Raw genomic sequence first — 17,773 nt, 5'->3', positions numbered from 1 at the left:
TTACAAATATCATATGATTTCACTCATATGTGAAATTTAAGAACCAAAATAGACGAACATAGGGGAAGGGAAGCAAAAATAAGATGAAAACCAAGAGGGAGGCAAACCATAAGAGAATCTTTAAAAAAAAAAAAAACAAAAAACACTTATTCATTATTGAGAGAGAGAGAGCATGAGCAGGGGAGGGGCAGAGAGAGGGGGAGACACAGAATCTGAAGCAGGCTCCAGGCTCCTAGCTGTCAGCACAGAGCCCGACGTGGGGCTAGAACCCACGAACCATGAGATCATGACCTCAGCCGAAGTTGGATGCCCAACCGACTGAGCCACCCAGGCACCCCCCATAAGAGACTCCTAAATACAGAGAACTAACTGAGGGTTGCTGGAAGGGAGATAAGTGGGGGGATGGGCTGAATGGGTAATGGGCACTAAGAGGGACACTTGTTGGGATGAGCACTGGATGTTATATGTAAGTGATGAATCACTAAATTCTATTCCTGAAAATAAAATAAAATAAAATAAAATAAAATAAAATAAAATAAAATAAAATACTGTTAAAAAAACAAGGCCTTGTCTTTATTTTTGCTTAAACAAAGTATATTTAATCAGCAATACTAGATCAAACACTGATTAATATAGCTAAAAAGCTCAAGATACTTCATAAATAGTAACCTATCTCTATAGTGAGGTGAGTCAGGGCCAGGGACACTGGGTACCATGAAATGAAGGGAAACTGCTAGAAAACAAAGGAAGTGCTATAAAATAAACTGCCAGTGGTTATACCACTGCTAGTGGCAAAACCTGGGCTAGAATGCAAATCTCTAGATCTACAACAAACCTCTGCCATTTACCTGCTGTGGAATCCCAGGCAACTGATCTAACCTCTCTGAGTTTTTCTTTCTACACAATGTAGGTAACAGTACCCATATGTTAACAGAATGGCACATGAGATAAGGCAAGTAAAAGCATGCTCGACATGTTGTAAACTCAGCTTTTAGCTGAACATTCTCTCCCAATGAATGATAAAGCAAGTGGTAAAATGTGAACAACTGAAGAATCTGGGTGACGGATATACAGAGTTCTTTGGATTATTCTTACAACTTTTCTACAGATATAAAATTATTTCAAAATAAAAAGGCAAAATATGTAAATTCTCTCTATATATTCGAATTTTAACTCAATTATCCCTTTTCCCACAGCTATCAATCATAATCTAGTTAACTCACCCATAACCAGGAAGAATCCTTTATAACTGGTTATATTTATACATACAGCATACTTTGGTGGGCACAGAATGAGATTAATTCCTCTCATTCAAGCCAATTACCATCCCTAAAGCCCCAAGGCAGCTCAGAAATTTAACCAACTTAAGCCAGCAAATGGAAGAATTAGAACTTGAACTCAGGTCTTCTGATTCCAAAAAAAAGGGGGGGGGCGCCTGGGTGGCTCAGTCGGTTAAGCGGCCGACTTCAGCTCAGGTCATGATCTCACAGTCTGTGAGTTCGAGCCCCACGTCAGGCTCTGTGCTGACAGCTCGGAGCCTGGCGCCTGCTTCGGATTCTGTGTCTCTGTGTCTCCCTCTCTCTCTAGCCCTTCCCCATTTGTACTCTGTCTTTCTCGGTCTTTCAAAAATGAATAAATGTAAAAAAAAAAAAAAAATTTTTTTTTTTTAAAGTTCTCCTTCCCTTATAATGCAAGTAGCTCAGGAAAAGAATGGATGAGCTTATTCATAAAGGAAGGGATGATAAGGGAGTAAGAGTAACTAAAAGCACTTCAGTTTTACTTTTAAGGTTTCCGATTAGGTAGAAAACTCATACTGTATGACCCATAATACCTCCTAGATTAAAATGAGAGCACCAAGAGGCTTTGTTAATATTGTGGTTCTATGTAATACTTCCCAAAGACCCTTCACTTAGGATAGTAGATGAAGCCCACTTAAGACCACAATTCATGCTTGCCATTATCATATTTCAACTGCACCTAGTAAAAAGTAGATCTCAACGCATTGTGCTTCAAGTGAGAGTGAAGCGAATCTTAGGGAACTTTTTCAAACTGCACACACATTCTCCCTGAGCTTGGTTAATGAGAACCACTGCTTTATTTTTAGTCTAGAAGTATCTGTCACCCTAAACACAGTTTCTCTCTATAGTCACCAACAATACTTCAAGTCATAAAAAAGCTAAAAAAGCAGATGTGTTCTAGAGAGAGGTAAGGCATGTTATATTGAGGAAATAGATTTGTTACATGTTGATCAACTGGGCCTAAGCAACACTGCATGTAACAATATGAAGTCAGCTAGTACTCCTGCAAAATTTTTGGGAAACTTAACTGATACTAAGTCCATAGTAGGTAGGAAAGTCTTAGTCTGAACTCCCTCCTTCTCCAAACAGCACCCTGTACTGGTTTCCATTTTGGCAACTTTCTGATTCTGAATACACTCAGGTCTCACTCAGGTACAGAAAGAAATGTTACTCTTTGAACAGTGAGTGTATCTGCTTCCAGGTCTTCCTCACATATTTACATACTGTTCATCAAAAACTAAAAATCCTTCTTGGGTATAGCCCTAAGAGGACGTTAGAATTATTAAAGGGCTCTTTGCTCTTCAGTTCAAGTTCAAAACCAATTCACTATGGACTCCTGAGCCTCTTATAAACCATCGAAAAGCAATGACCAAAGAGGCATTAATGGCGGCAGCCATTAATGGGTAGGTTCCTGGACCCTCACAATGAAGTCTGTCCTGCCATTAACTATGGAATTGTGAGTAAAATAGTTTGGGTTGTTCCTCAACTATAAAATGGAATTTCCACCACTGACACCACCTAACTCAGAGCTGAAAGGATAAAATGAAATAATACAAATTAAAGCATTCTGAGGTGTAAATGTTTTATACAAGCCCTGGCAACTGTCACTCAGAACTGCCTAAGTGCTCTGTGAACTATGGAGCAAGGAAGGAGAAAGGTGCTCAGAAGCAGCAATACAACACAGGAGAGAAGTCTGAAATCTGCCCAATTTCAATTCCTAAATAGTTGCTCCTTCTTCTGAACAGCTGTGTGGAAAACTGAATTTCTGAAAAGTGAATTATTTTAAGAACAGTAAGAGTACTCAGTATTAAAAGAAATTCCAATGTGCATTTTTATAGGGTTGTAGGGAGCATAAATTATCATTCTCTTAAACATCTGGAGCACCTCTATAGATATGCCAAGTATTAACAACAACTTTATTAGGTTTTAAAAAGCAGGGGGCTCTGTCCTCTTAAATAGGAGTCAACATGGGTGGAAAACCAAATTTCAATATTACCTGTCAGTAAATGTCCAGGACTTTCAGAGCATACAACCAAAGCCCATTCACCGCCTCCCTAAAGCACCGAGATCACAGGGTGCTGGAAAATGTGAGCGCCGAAGTGATGCTGTCCACTTTCATCCCTGTGCTCCTCCTATGCCAGGCACAATCAGGCAGAAACCAACAAGACAGGGTCCCCACTGCCAAGGAACTTGCAGTCCAAGAGCAAAAGATAAACAAATAGCATACCAACTTGCCAATTCCCCATTTATGCTCCCAATTCTAAGACAAGGCCTACCGGCTATGAAGGTGTCTGGAAGCACTCTATTTCCCTCCTTGTTACTATACCTCAGCCAGGAAAGTCTTTGGAGGAAGTGAGATCTAGGGAGATGATACAGAAAGTGAGGAAGGGGGGCCTGGAACACAAGTGTGGAAACCTATCAGTAAGTCAGTAATGCAGTAATCATTTAATAAAGGTAAAAATTATTCATTTAGGACTTTCAGTATTTCTCCTTCCAGGATACATATAAAGAAAGAAGTACAGGCAAGCCAAGTAACATGACTCAAATGCCTCATAGGAAGACAGAGCAAATCAAAATCATGCTCCCATTTCTTACTTGGACGAAAGAGCCACACCAGGGCTGAGGCACAGCAGGGACAGTGATTACTCCTCACCTTTAGTTTCTCCACTCCTGAACCGTTCTGGGCAAAATGACAGCTCAATTAGCTCTAATTAAGCACAAGTTCCATGTAGAGATGTCCTACTTAGACAGGTGGATCTGAGCCATGTGAATTCAAGTGTGAAACGTGCCTCTTAAAACCACCTCTTCCAAGAAATGCACCCCTTGAAACAACGGCTCTCATCCTCACACTGCAGCTTAGTGCCGCCTCAACACGGTCTTACATTAAAGCAATTTACTTGCTATTACTTCATTATCTCTCCTGAAAGCCAGCAGACCGGAGGGAAATTAGGCTAAATGTCAAATCAGGAGTCAGCTCCAGAAAACCCAGCCAACAAACAGAGGGACAGCAGAACTTAGAGTCCCCGCTCGGCTCTCAGGAGGGAGAGTGGCACTAGGCATAAGAAGAAGGAACCCCGCTCTTCCTTGTGGATGAGATGGCGGAGCGGTTTGGTGGCAGCGGCCTCGTGGCAGACGCAGATGCAGACATGCAGCCCTTTGTGAAGACCCTGACGGGCAAGACCACCACCCGTGAGGTCGAGCCCAGTGACACCACTGAGAATGTCAGAGCCAAAATCCAAAACAAAAGAGGGCATCTCGCGTGACCAACAGCATCTTACTTTTGTGGGCAAACAGCCAGACGATGGCTGCACTCTCTCAGGTTACAATATCCAGAAAGAGTCGAGCCTGCACTTGGTGCTTTGTCTGCGAGGTGGCATCTCCGAGCCTTCCCTCGCCAGCTGGCCCAGAAACACAACTGCAACAAGACAATCTGCCGCGAGAGTTAGGCTCACCTGCACCCCTGCGCTGTCACTGCTGCAAGATGTGCGGCCACACCAACAACCTGAGCTCCAAGAAGGTCAAGTGAAGCCCCTCCACTGGCTCTTCCTTTGTCCCCAGGGAGGCCTCCTGCCTGAGCCCCAAAGCCCTGGGACTGTAATAAAGTTTCCCTTTCATGGAAAAAAAAGGGGGGGGGGAGAAGGAACCCTGAGTTTGTGACTATTCTACATTTACTGCTCGTTTGTTTATTGGGGAAAGGGATGAGTACAGAATGATATGACAGAGACCACTAATCTTAGAATTAAAGACCTGGGTTCAAACTCTGGTTGTGCCATTTATTTGCTATATAACTGCTGAGTAGTCAGATCAACTTTCTAAGGCTATTTCTTCAACTATAAAATGAGAAGGCTGAGTGAGATCAGTGATGGTAATTCTACAACCCTGAGTGTGTGTGCATCACAAGAAAAGCTTTTGTTAAAAAACAGATTCCCCAGTCCTACAGAATCAGAATCCTCGGGGAGGGGAGAAGGTCACTGCGAATCAGCATTTTTAAAAGGTCTCCACGTAATTCTGAAAGGCAGCCAGACTTACGAACCACTGGGCTAGATCAGGGGTCAGCAAACTACAGCCCGAAGGTCAACAGATAGAATGCCACCTGTTTCTATGTGGACCATGAGCTAAGAATGTTTTTTATACTGTTTTCATGGTTGAACAAAATTCAAAAGAATATTTCATGACACACGAAAATTATATGAAATTTAAATTTCAGCATCCACAAATAAAGTTCTATTGAAATACAGCCACACTCACTTGTTTATATCTTGTCTGTGGTTACCCCCCTACAAAGGACAAGGTGAATAGCTTCGGCAGAGAGTGTATGGCCCCAAGACCTATAGTATTTATCATCTGGCCCTTTACAGAAAAAAAGTTTGCTGATCCCTGGGCTAGATCTAGAACACTGCGGTCTCAAAAGTTTTTCTACCTGCACAACACTTGAGAGCTACCACACACATCTACTGGAAACAGTAACGTTTCTCATGGGCTGAGAGGTGAAGAAGGGTAGTGAGGAGGAGTGTGGTTTAAGAGAATCTCCACCTCCCAGGATACTCTGATACCTACTTACCTCCTACCACCTCAGGGGAACCACCAACCTACAGTGTTCCTGCCAATTCTAAAAGCCCACAAATGTATGATTCTAACTAAATCTAACCTCTCTTAATTTTGAGTAAGCACCATCCCATTTGATGACAGGACCCCCCCCAAAACAAACAAACAAACAAACAAACAAACAAACCAACCACCAAATGCCCAAAGACTTCTGTTCTCAAAACTTTTGAACTCAAATGCCCCAAAGGCTTCAAAGAAATATAAATGGGGCCCTCCATGTTTTCACCTTCAATGCCACTATGGGGCTAAGTGACCAACTGGAAACAGAACACCCCCAAAGCCAATCAAGTTTTTCTTAGGCCAGAGGGCCCTTGAACACTTCCCAAAACATCCGTAATCGAGGGAAAGTGCCAGATTAAGGTTTATGAATCCATGTGTTGTGGTCTGACGATCTGTAACAACCAGCTCAAAAGTGCCACCAGCTTGACATCCCAAGGTATACAGAGAGAAAGTTCAGCCAAAGGGCAGCACTGTTGCTCTGACTGGACTACTTTCTGAATGACTCTTCTTTCTGACTCATCTCTCTCAGCGCCTGGGAACTCTCATGCCCATCCACCCGAAAAGTAGGTGAGCTGGGACACCTTGTGTCTGCACTGCGTAAAATAAGAGAGAAGAGGAAACGGCTGAATCTCCCACTCAGTGATCAGGTGGGCAACGAGAAAAACAGTTCACTAAAGGCAGATACGCAAGCTCAAACCCATCTTAGAAATTCATAGGCCAACAGAGTGTGAGAGTGGTAAGGTCATCTATTCATTCGACAAAAACTTACTTGCCACCTTCTGTGAACATGACACTGCCCAAACTATGAACAAAGGCAGGCATGATCCCTGCTCTGCCCAAACTATGAACAAAGGCAGGGATGATCCCTGCTCTGTGGGTGACACAATTATAAAGTACCATGATTAGGGATGTACAGGATGCTCTGTACCTCCATAGCAGGAGCATTAGAGACCTCAGAGGAAGAGATCCTTGAGTTGAAACCTGATGGCTGAGTAAACAGTTTTGGAGCAGGTAGGGTATCTTGTCTATGTGACATAAGCAAATGGAACAGCATGTATGCTGGTCCCAAGAGTGGTATGTGGTAGAGTGGCATGGCCAGGTGGGTGATTTTGCAAGAATGAGGCTGGAGATACAGGCTGAGCCAAACTGTACAAGTTGTACTCCTTATCAAACAGCCTGATCTTAATCAAGCTACTGAAAAGTGTTGAGCAGGGAAGCGACATGAACAAACCTCCATTTTTGAAAAGACATTCTGGCTACGGTTTAGAAATTTTAGTTTTCTAAGGGGTAACTGGCCAGGGTCAAATGTGCGGAGGCCAGGAGACCCCTTAAGAAGCTGCTGCAATCACTCCTCAATGGTAAGGGAGATGGAAAAGAAAGGGAAGGTAAAGGAAGTAGTCATTCCACACTCATCGACAATCATGATCCCATCCCTAAGTCCCAGGGGTTCTAGTTCTAAAGAACTCAATCTATAGAGACCAGCAGTGGCCCAGAACCAAGTATGAGTCTTTAGAAAAAGTCCCAAACTAAATGAAACACTGATTTCACTTTTAGAGATAATTTGGATATTTTTATTTCCTTTCAATATTTTTAAATGTCCTAGCATGGTATTTGGTACCTTATTACATATTCAGTAAGTGGTTGCTGAATGAAGAACATATAAAACACAGAGATTTAATAGTGATTAAATAGGTTATCCAGGTACTACATATAAAAAACTCTCAAGAAAAACAGTGCAGTACTAATATTAATGCTGTAGGGAAATAACATGTTCATCACTATTTATGAGAATTTAAATCTATTTCTTTTTGGAGGGTAATATGACAAAACCCAAACAAAAGTAGTCAAAGAAAATCAGAGTTCTATCAGCAATTAAGGAATATGATCCTGAGTAATAGCAGTTCCATCCGCTACATTCCAGCCCAAGAGACGGGACAAAAAGAGACCACAGTTAACATCAGAATAAAAGTTAAAGTTCAGGGCACCCAGCTGGCTCAGTTGGTGGAGCACATGACTCTTGATTTCAGGGTTGTAAGTTCAAGTCCCACATTTGGTGGGTGTAGAGATTACTTAAAAATAAAATCCTGGGGCGCTTGGGTGGCTCAGTCAGTTAAGCACCCAAGTCTTGGTTTCGATTCATGATCTCATGGTTCGTGAGTTCGAGCCCTGCATCGGGCTCTGTGCTGACCTGTGTGCAGCACAGAGTGCAGTGCAGAGCCTGCTTGGGATTCTCTCTCTCTCCCCCTCTCTCTGCCCCTCCCCTGCTTGGTCCCCCCCCTCAAAATAAATAAACTTAAAAAAATTTTTTTAATAAAAAGAAAAAATAAAATCTGAACACACAAAAAAAGCCATAGTCCTTACAGTCTCCTATAAAAGGCCTATATAATACTCACTCTCCACTCCTGTTGCCTCCTATCCCTTGAATGTGCCAAGCACGCTTCCAGTTGTGTCCCTAGTCCAAGGGTTCCTAAACTTTATAGCATAATGGAATGGTGTGCAAATCTTTTAAAAATACAGATGACTGGCCTCCAACCCCAGACACTGATTTAATTCCCACAGTGACACCTTGGGGTGTCACCTGAGCATTGGGATTTTTAAAAACTCCCCAGGCGATTATACTGTGCAGTAAAGTTTGAGCAGCACTGCTCAAGCTTATCCTGTTTTTATAGTACTTATCACCAATTTACACATGCGCACACACACACACACACACACACACACACACACACACGACAGTGAGGAGGATTCTGTGTACTTGGTTCACAACAGTGGGCTTAAAAAAGGTAATCAATAAATATACTTGGTGAATAAATAGCCTTTCTAGTCTGGCCTTTGGCTGTTCCTCCCGCCTCTACCCTTGCTAATACGGCCTACCTTTCAGCAACAAAGAATTATTCGTGGTGCCCAAAACTCACCATGTTCCTTCTGTCTACCCCAATCTCTATCTAAACCCTTCTCATGTACTTTCTATATCTAGTACAGTCCTACTTTTCCTTGCTCTGCCTGTCCTCTACCTCCAGGCTGAACCTTACACCTTATCCTGCAGCCTCAGAGAGTATTTCATTCGCCACAGTACATCTTACATACATCCGTGTCTGTCTTTAGACCAGCTCTGTCCATAGAACTTCCTGTCCAGGATGACAGATATGTTCCTTATCTTCACAGACCAATACAGCGGCCACTAGCCACATATGGGTAATAAGTATCTGAAAGGTGGCTAGTGTGACTAAGAAACTAAAATTTTAACTGTGTTTCACTTTAATTAATCTAAATAGCCAGTATGGCTACTACCGTACTGGTCAGCACAGCTCTAGACCATGGCATCCTTTAGTTCATGATTCACTTCTATAATCCAGGACACAGAAATTATCAATAGTGATGGACAGGTAAATAGATGGATGGACGTGAGAGAGTTGGTTCTAAAGATCATAACACTCATACTTTTACAATTTCTGGCTTGTCATGTAATAGAAGCAAAAGACATACTTTGAAGCATAAATAAGGCTCAGCCAATGAGAACAAAGAATTGAAAGAACCTATCCAGTATTCTACCCAGCTTATAACCCACACGATGGGGAGCAAGGGTGGGATGGGGGGAGTGTGGCCTAACACCTAATTGGACTGTACCTTTCAGAAGCTCAGGGACAGTCCCCAACTGAGGACAGGTTGAATTTACACTCTGTGCTTTAGGAGTTAAAAGTATCCCAAGCTACTCAAACACAATTTAGACAGTAAGAACTCAAGTTTTCTAACTGAACAAAACAAGTGTGACACACCCAAGCACCTTAACAATAATAATCCAAACTTCTACAACACTTTCTATACGTATGGCACTATTCTAAGCACCTTGTCTATTAATGTATTTAACCTTACAACAATCCTGTGAGTTTAGTAATACTATAAATTCTATATTATGGATGAGAAAATAGAGCACAGAGAGGTTACGTGACTTGCCCAAAGTTAACCCAGGCAGTCTGACTCCAGACTCTGAGCTCTTCCATCTTTCGCCTTTAAAACAGGCAACCTTTTTTCTGTCTTTTACGTTTTCTTATTTTCAGGGAGAGCATGAGTGGGGAAGGGGCAGAGAGAGAGAGGGAGACAGAGAGAATCGCAAGCAGGCTCCACACTGTCCGCATGGAGCCTGATGCAGGGCTCAAACCCATGAACAGTGAGATCATGACCAGAGCCGAAGTCGGACGCCTGACCAACCATCTGAGCCACCCAGGCGCCTCAAAGAAAGCAACCTTTTGGGCAGAAACAAGACAGACACCAAGGATGTTTACAAAGGCCAAAAGCTAAAGCAACCCCAAGCAAAAACCCACCAATGGTTCCAGCTATCACTCACTGAGACCACTAGTTCAAAGTCTTACAGATTAAGGGAAATAGATACTTCCAGTCCAGATCCTATCCTGCAAGTCAGTGGAAGCCCTTAACAAACGCACCCCAGGATAACGCTGGCCAAAGAGAGAAAAGAGAAAAGTAGGTAAGAGCTTGCTTTCCATAACAGTAAAACAGCAGTAATAAAACTAGTAAAACAAAAACCCTAACATTTTCTCTAGACAGAGCCACAATCTGCCTGGTTAATAGAGAAATAGTTCTTCAAGAGTCAGAGAACGTATGTACATTCACACACCATCATCAAGGGACGGTGCATAATCCAGAAAAAATATCTGAAAACATACTCTCCTGCCCACCCACCTACCACAATACAGGAAAACCCCCGAATCTCTCAGGAAAGGGAGGAGCACGAACTAATCTAAGAACCCAAAGGAGAACAAAGCTTCAGTTTAAGAAAGATGTGGTCACAAAGAAGGTTTCACAAACCACTCTGCTGTGGGTACCAAAAAGCAAATAATCAGCACACAGGGAGCTCTGGCAACCTCATGCAAGCTTCAGATTTAAGCAGGGCACCAAATAAGGGAAGGATTCTGGTGCGTCAACTCGTAGGAAAAGTGTTTCAAGTTAAAAATGGTTATTCAGGTTTGGATGCAAACTTCTGTATCTGTTCTTTATCAACAGAGGCACCTCTACCTCACTGTCAGCTAGCAGCAAAAAGAGAAGAAAACTGGGTTTGTCTAGCTAGCAAAAAGAGAATAAAAATGGGTTACACTCAGACAACGTGAACTGGTACAGCCTGGCACTTACCTGGACGCCAAAGACAAGGCTATAAACATGGCAGCACGGGACTTCTGGGGCGCCACATCCCAGCTGGATCCAAGCGTCTCCAGAAGCAGGCAGGCCATGATGTCACTCCCCCCCCAACAGCCAGATAGTTCGACATTAAGGCCAAACCACAGCACTGTTGGTGAGAGACTCAGTTTCACTGTGACTGGAGGCAAGGCCTGCTTCCATCTGGTTTTTTGTCAGTCATGTCTCTTTTGGACTTGTTCCCAAGACCCAAAATATCTAGTTCAAACGATAGGGCAAACACCTTCAAAATCTCTGATCTTTACTCCAATTCTCCTTTCCTCTCAAAACAAAACAAAACAAAACAAAATTCTTATGCATACCAGAAAGCATTAGCAAGGGAAAACATAAGCATTAACTTCTTCCTCACTTATTTACAATGCTCTATCCCTGTCACTATTCCTGCTAAATGTATGGGGAAAATCTGAGTTTAGAGTTAAAAAGGAAAAAAAGAACAAAAGTGACATGAGTCAAAAAGCAATTACTCTGCTGGTTACAAAAGTATATGCTTAGTTTGTGACAATTTATCAAACTGTATGGCTTCTTTTTTTTTTTTTTTTAATGTTTATTTATTTTTGAGGGAGAGAGAGCACAAGTGGGAGAGGGGCAGAGAAAGAAGGAGACACAGAATCTGAAGCAGGCTCCAGCACCAACCCCGATGTGGGGCTCAAACTCACAAACTGTGAGATCGTGACCTGAGCTGAAGTTGACACTTGACCGACTAAACCACCTAGGTGCCCCAAATGTACGGCTTTGATATGTACACTTTTCTGTATGTATGTTATAATGAGATTTTTTAAAAATCACCGCAACTTTTTCTGCTGTTCCACAAAAAGCCTTTATTCCATAGCCAATACCCTTTGCCCCAAAAGTCCTAACCCCCACACCAAGATTCTAACTCTGAGGTGGCAGAAATGAAGGTGACTGTGCTAAAAGTTTGGGGCTCCATCTAAGTGCAGAAAGCTACACTGGTGTTAAAGACCAGATCAGCTGATGGCGTAGATATATTTGTTTTACAGATGTAGAAACAAAGAAAGAGATTAAAAAATGTGTTCTCAGAAATAAAAAAACAATTTAGGAATGTATCCAGAAGATGTAACTCCTAGTCTCCATTAGCCACAAGGGACAGCTTACTGGGGATGCCAAGGGCATGCATCTATTAGTACCTTAATCAACCAAAGTGACCAATATGTCACTTTGAAGTATTTTAAAAGCCATACTGTTTTACAGATCTGTCCAGAAGTCTAAAGGAAAATCTGCCAAAAAAAAAATTCCTCAGAGAGAATGTCAACCGACTTACACATAGTTTGCTTTACAAATTAGGACCTAGTATCTCAGACATCTGTGGCACAATTCAGCTCAAAATCTCATTAGACAGAGTAAAGTTGCAGCATCCTTACCAAGAAACACCCCAGAAAAATGCAAATCCATAGACGGTATCATCCCAACTCCTCATTCCCACATGTTCAGCAGTTGCAGTCCTACTGTGCGTGTGCAGGGCAAGAACAGAACTTTTATTGCCAATGGTTACCACATAAAGCATAACTTATTCCTAAGCCAAACCGGCGCTGGCTCAGAAAGCTTCCCAGAATGATGGAAGGCATGACTTTAGGATGACTCAACTTTTGCTAATGCATAAAATAAAGCAGAGAAGAACTATCTGAAGGATCCACTTCTAAGCTTCAGCCAAATCAAAAGCCCAACATATCTACTTTGTGATGAATCTTCAGCTCCAGCTGACTGATTAAACAACATCAATGTGGACGTCTGTACTGTGGCCTAAGATATTCTAATTACAGATTCTTGGCTAGGAATCCCAGAAGCAACCACTTAGTTTCCAACCATACCACATTTTTATCTATGTTGTTGTTTCTGCCAGAAAAGTTGGCTACTCACATCTACCTAAAGAACTTCTTTTATCCTTCAAAATTAAGGACAGATCACCCTTCTAGGTAGCTTTCCTTGTTCATCATCAGTTAATGTTTTTCTCCTCTGTGTTACCCCTGTACAATGTACACATTTCTATTTTGTAACACTTTATTACAAGTATTTATTTACATATCCATTTTTCCTACTAGACTGTATCTTTGAAGGAAAGATCAATATCATTTACCTTTCTGTGTGCAGTGCCTAGAATAATAACTAACGTACAAAGGTACTCACTAAATATTTATGGGAAAGACTTGAATGGGGATAGTAAAAACCTTGATCCCCTCAGAAATGACTAGCTGACCTGAGAAAGAGGTTTTACAACTGAATAATCAAGAGAAAAAGAAAAAAATGTGCATATAAAACTGTAAAGCCCATTATTTAAGGCAACATACAAAGACATATACTGAACTGCAGCATAAAATAAATTGAAAACAAGAAAGAGAAATGAAAGAGAAAAAGATCAGAGGTCACTAGTAGTAAGGACATGACACAAGATGCATGCCAGAAAGTCCTTCACATTTACTAAACGAAGTTACAAGTTTAGTGCTAACCTCTGAAACAATGAAGACAGAATCATTCTTAAAAACAATTCATAAATGTGCATGAATTTAAATTAAAAAAAAAAAAAAAAAGCCCACACAGCACAACTATCTCTGACACTAAAAGCAGAAATTTCTCCCGTGGGTTTCCAGAAAGAAGATACCACGTGATGCAAATGGCAATGATTCCCTAGACCTCCGAATTATTATTTGTCTTAATATAGGCTGCTGACCTTCCACCAAAGTAAAATTCAGTCAAAGCAATGCTACTAGAGACCAGTATGTCACCTAGGTACACACTTCTCAGATGGTTCTAGGCACGAATGACATGGCAAGAACAAAAGTAGGAGATGCCTGGTGATTTCCATCAGAGATAATAAAGTTTTGGATCAGTGGACAGAAGGAAGACAACCAGAAATATCACTGAAGCCCTCAAAAATAAAAACGTGTGGCAGATACATTTTATAGAGACCGAAGCATTAGAAAGAGTCTCCATGGTATCTTAAGCTCCTTCTGGTCTAATGTCTATATAGTAATACTTGGAAAAATAAAACTGAGCAGCAACTTCAATATTAAATATTTATGAGTAACGTGAACGGCTTCCAAGAGGGGGAAAAACCTGGAGTTTCCCCCTGAAGCCCAACAAATAGTCTGCCGACTGGGAGAAGATCGCCAGCCAAGAAAACAACTTTTTCATATTCTCTATCTCAGCCCAAACATCACATCCAAGACAGTGAAAGCAGAGTAGACAGATGAATCTCTGGAACCTTTAAGAGTAGAGAGGGATTACAGAATGATAGAACTGCAGATACATCTCCCCAAGAGTATGGTCAGAAATAAAAAACAGTACAGGAAATTGGTGAGAAAGGCAACAGGGGGAAAACAAAAAGGTCACTGCAATCTCTTACCCCAACCAACAGGCAGTATGTTACTATATAAAGTGAGCTGCTCCCACAGTAACATCAAATCACTACTCTATTCCTTCCTCAAGCAGCTGCAGAGTGACAAGGATCCTGTGTAAGGGTCTCATTCTTATTTGGAAGGCTCTTCACAGACTAGGAGCTGGATCCTAAGGGACGATTTATAGTACACCCTCACATACATTCCAGTTGGCTAGAACTCAGCAGCTGATTGCTCCCTTGTCTAACTTGGTAAAGAGCCAAAGGAGGACTTTTCTCAGTCAACTCTCCCAGGCTGGAAAATTCTCCAACCCCAGAGTTCTGGCTTAAGTCTGCATATCAGGTTATTCACAAGATGCCAAAACTACGTCCTTACATTGGCTCTGAACAAGTCTCTCAAGTACACCATACAGATTCCCACAGATCTCATAGCGATCTGGACATTAAGGCCAAAGATGGCTACTCTTTCTCTCACACAGAGAGCAACATGCTTCTGAAAGCACGGGCAACATCAAAACAAAGCTTTCGTAAACTATATATGAATCTCAACAATCCTTTTAAGGGTGAACATGCAACATACTCATTAAATGGCCTCCTTAAAACCTCTTTATTATACCCTACTGAGAACTCTCCCCATTCCACCAGTTACTCACATTGTCTCTCACACTATGGTTGGTCCTTATGCCATGAACAGCCAAATCCCAAATCTGTTTCTCTGACTGAGAGGAAATGAAAGAGGAGGAAACCTTAACAAGGTGTTTTTGGTGTCACCAAGCTCCTGTATTGGTGATTCCCAACCAAAACGGTACCACTCCTTCCAGGGAGTGCCTGGAAATGTGTGGGGGCCACCACTGGCATCTGGTGGGCAGGTCCAGGAATGCTAAACATCCTGCAGTGACAGTCCCACAAAACGAAGAACTGTCCCCCAAAAAGGCAGTAACACCCTTATTAACAATCAGTGTCCTAAATGAAGGGCCGCCACTGTATTAACTGCCTTCGCCCTTCCCAGCTTCTAGAGCAGTGGTGGGCAAGTATTTTCTGTAAAGGGCCAGACAGTAAATAGTTTAGGCCTTGTGGGCCACATACATCTCTGTCACATGCTGTCTCCTTTTTAAACAAGTCCTTACATAAGAATGCTATAAACCACTCTTGGTTTATAGCCAAGACTGGCAGTCTTTTATCTACCCCTGTTCCAGTGTGTTACCTGACTCATCACAGTCTGTTCACACTGAAACATGCTGATTAAAATAAAATGCAATGAAGTGTGTTGTAAACAACTTTAATAACATGTACTACAATTTTAACGAATGTAAAGAAAGCTTCAGAATTGAGCCTTAAAACCTAAAAATAGGACCATTATTCACTTCTGATTAATCAAACAGTTCCCCCCTGTCCTCTCCTCCTCTGCTGTGCAAGTCTTCTCCTGAATGTTTATTTTCAAACACGTTTCTCAAAGAGCCCCGGTCCTGCCTTTCCCCCTCTCCTCAGGATGCATTACTTCCTATTCAGTATGTGTGCCCCTCAGTAAGTCTCTTTAAAATTACTACTATTAACATTTTCTGAAATGTCTAAACCAAACCAAAGCCTGGAAATTCTGACTGGTATCTGGGTCCTGACTTTCCGGATGGTAGCTAAAGGTCACGTGGGGTGGAAAGTGGCCTGTGGGTAACACAGAATACACACATGCACGCGAACAGGATATGTTGGTAATCCGGTTTCCTGAGACCTGGTGAGTTGTGAGAGTTCTCATCAACACTGGTGGGGAAGATGAAAAGCCCTAAGCTCGGAAATACTGGATTGCAACAAAATGTCCATTCTTAGAATTAGATTTCTGGCTAAAGCAGAATGGGCAGGTAACACCTCTTTTCCCCCACGTTCTACTTCTCTAAAAATACAAACAAAACAAACACAAAAAAGAAATGAAGTCAGTATCTGACAAGGTTTCTTCAGTGTGGAAGCTGGTGTTTGCAGCATGGCTTATGTCACGTCTCAAGCCCAGAAAGATGAAGAGTGTGGTTTTGGTGTTTAACCAGCCTCAACTGCACCCTGGCACTCTGTTTCTTCCCCCAGAGAACTTTGCTCTGTTAGAGGAAAGAAACCAACCTCACATCTTGAAACGAAACGGCTAGGATAAAAATAAAGCCCTGAAGTGGTTTGGTGACCGAGGTCATACAGGGCGTTAAGGGTTTGTAGGTAGGGCCAATGTACTTTGAGAAACTTCCACTCACTGCCAACCACAAAGAGACAAAGAAAGACAGCAGTCCGAGAGTCCAGCAGTGGTCCAGGCTCCAGTCCCCGCCTGCTAGGGGCTGCATCTCAAAGAACACTTCACATTATCAATATCTGAAAAGCCCAGTCCTGGTTCCACCTCTGAAGTACCATCACCAAGTTCTGTTCCTCATGGCCTAAGAAAAAGAGAGCCAACCTGTAGCCCCTTCCTAAAAGAAAAAGGCCTCAGGAACGCCTGTCATCCTACGTGGCCAAACAGCTTCCAGGGTGGAGGAATACACTGCACACTACTTTACAAAAGTAAACAGCTACCTGAATGACGTGATGTTAATGGAACCCCCAAAGTAACCCTGCATAACTGTATACTACCCCCCCTACTGATAGGACATCTTTGTATTTATAAGGCCAAAAAGCTAAGCAAACTTTGATAAATACGGGGTAATGAAATAATTGAGTTACCAGACAGAAAACATTTACCTATTAGCACAGAGCCTCAATGCTTCTCTCACTGTAGATTAAATCAGTGCTTATGCCATCCAGGGAAAATCAGGGCAAAAGCTTTTTCGTGGCACTAGTTCTGGAAGTGCCAACCTAAAGGCTCACAATACTACTCTAAGAATTAAAACACTCCAATACGAGACCAGACATCTTGCCTAAGAAAGCAGGCCTTTTAAAACCGAGCTCTGAACTACAGCCATGTTCAGGGGCAGCGGGGGTGAGGGGAAGGTGGAGCTATTAGATGTGTGCCACCCACACACCACAGCTTTCTTTTCGCCACAGCAGTGGCAGTGGTGGTGGCAGCAGCAGTAGCTCAGGTGCACAAACTATGCAAAGGGGCACTGAAAAGCAAGACAAATGGTCTGAAGAAAATGCCACCTGCAAAACATGGTTAAAAAAAAAATTAAGAAAGCCTTCAAACAACTGTAACAAGTTGAGCATGTGAAAGCTCGCGCTCTGGACCACCTGACCCGGGTTTCTCACAGTGAAGCTGTGCTCCTTTGCGGGCCAGTGTTTACTTTGCTGGACACACTTGATTCAATGCAGGAAAAAAAATATACACATGTACTACCCAGCCTCGTAGAGC

At 42.2% G+C, this 17,773-nt stretch overlaps 1 protein-coding gene and 1 pseudogene across 4 annotated transcripts in view; one reads left to right on the top strand and one right to left on the bottom strand.

The window, feature by feature from the left end:
• SMG6 (SMG6 nonsense mediated mRNA decay factor) overlaps positions 1–17,773 on the bottom strand; it is a 226,965-nt gene that overhangs the window by 178,954 nt on the left and 30,238 nt on the right. The gene's annotated exons all lie outside the window — the stretch shown is intronic.
• On the top strand, positions 4,114–4,824 carry LOC113592729 (ubiquitin-60S ribosomal protein L40-like; annotated as a pseudogene).

This window comes from Acinonyx jubatus, chromosome E1 (assembly GCF_027475565.1).
Source record: "Acinonyx jubatus isolate Ajub_Pintada_27869175 chromosome E1, VMU_Ajub_asm_v1.0, whole genome shotgun sequence".
Classification (NCBI taxonomy): Eukaryota; Metazoa; Chordata; class Mammalia; order Carnivora; family Felidae; genus Acinonyx; species Acinonyx jubatus.
Note: the sequence above shows the minus strand (reverse complement) of the source record. Positions and strands in the feature narration are given on the sequence as shown.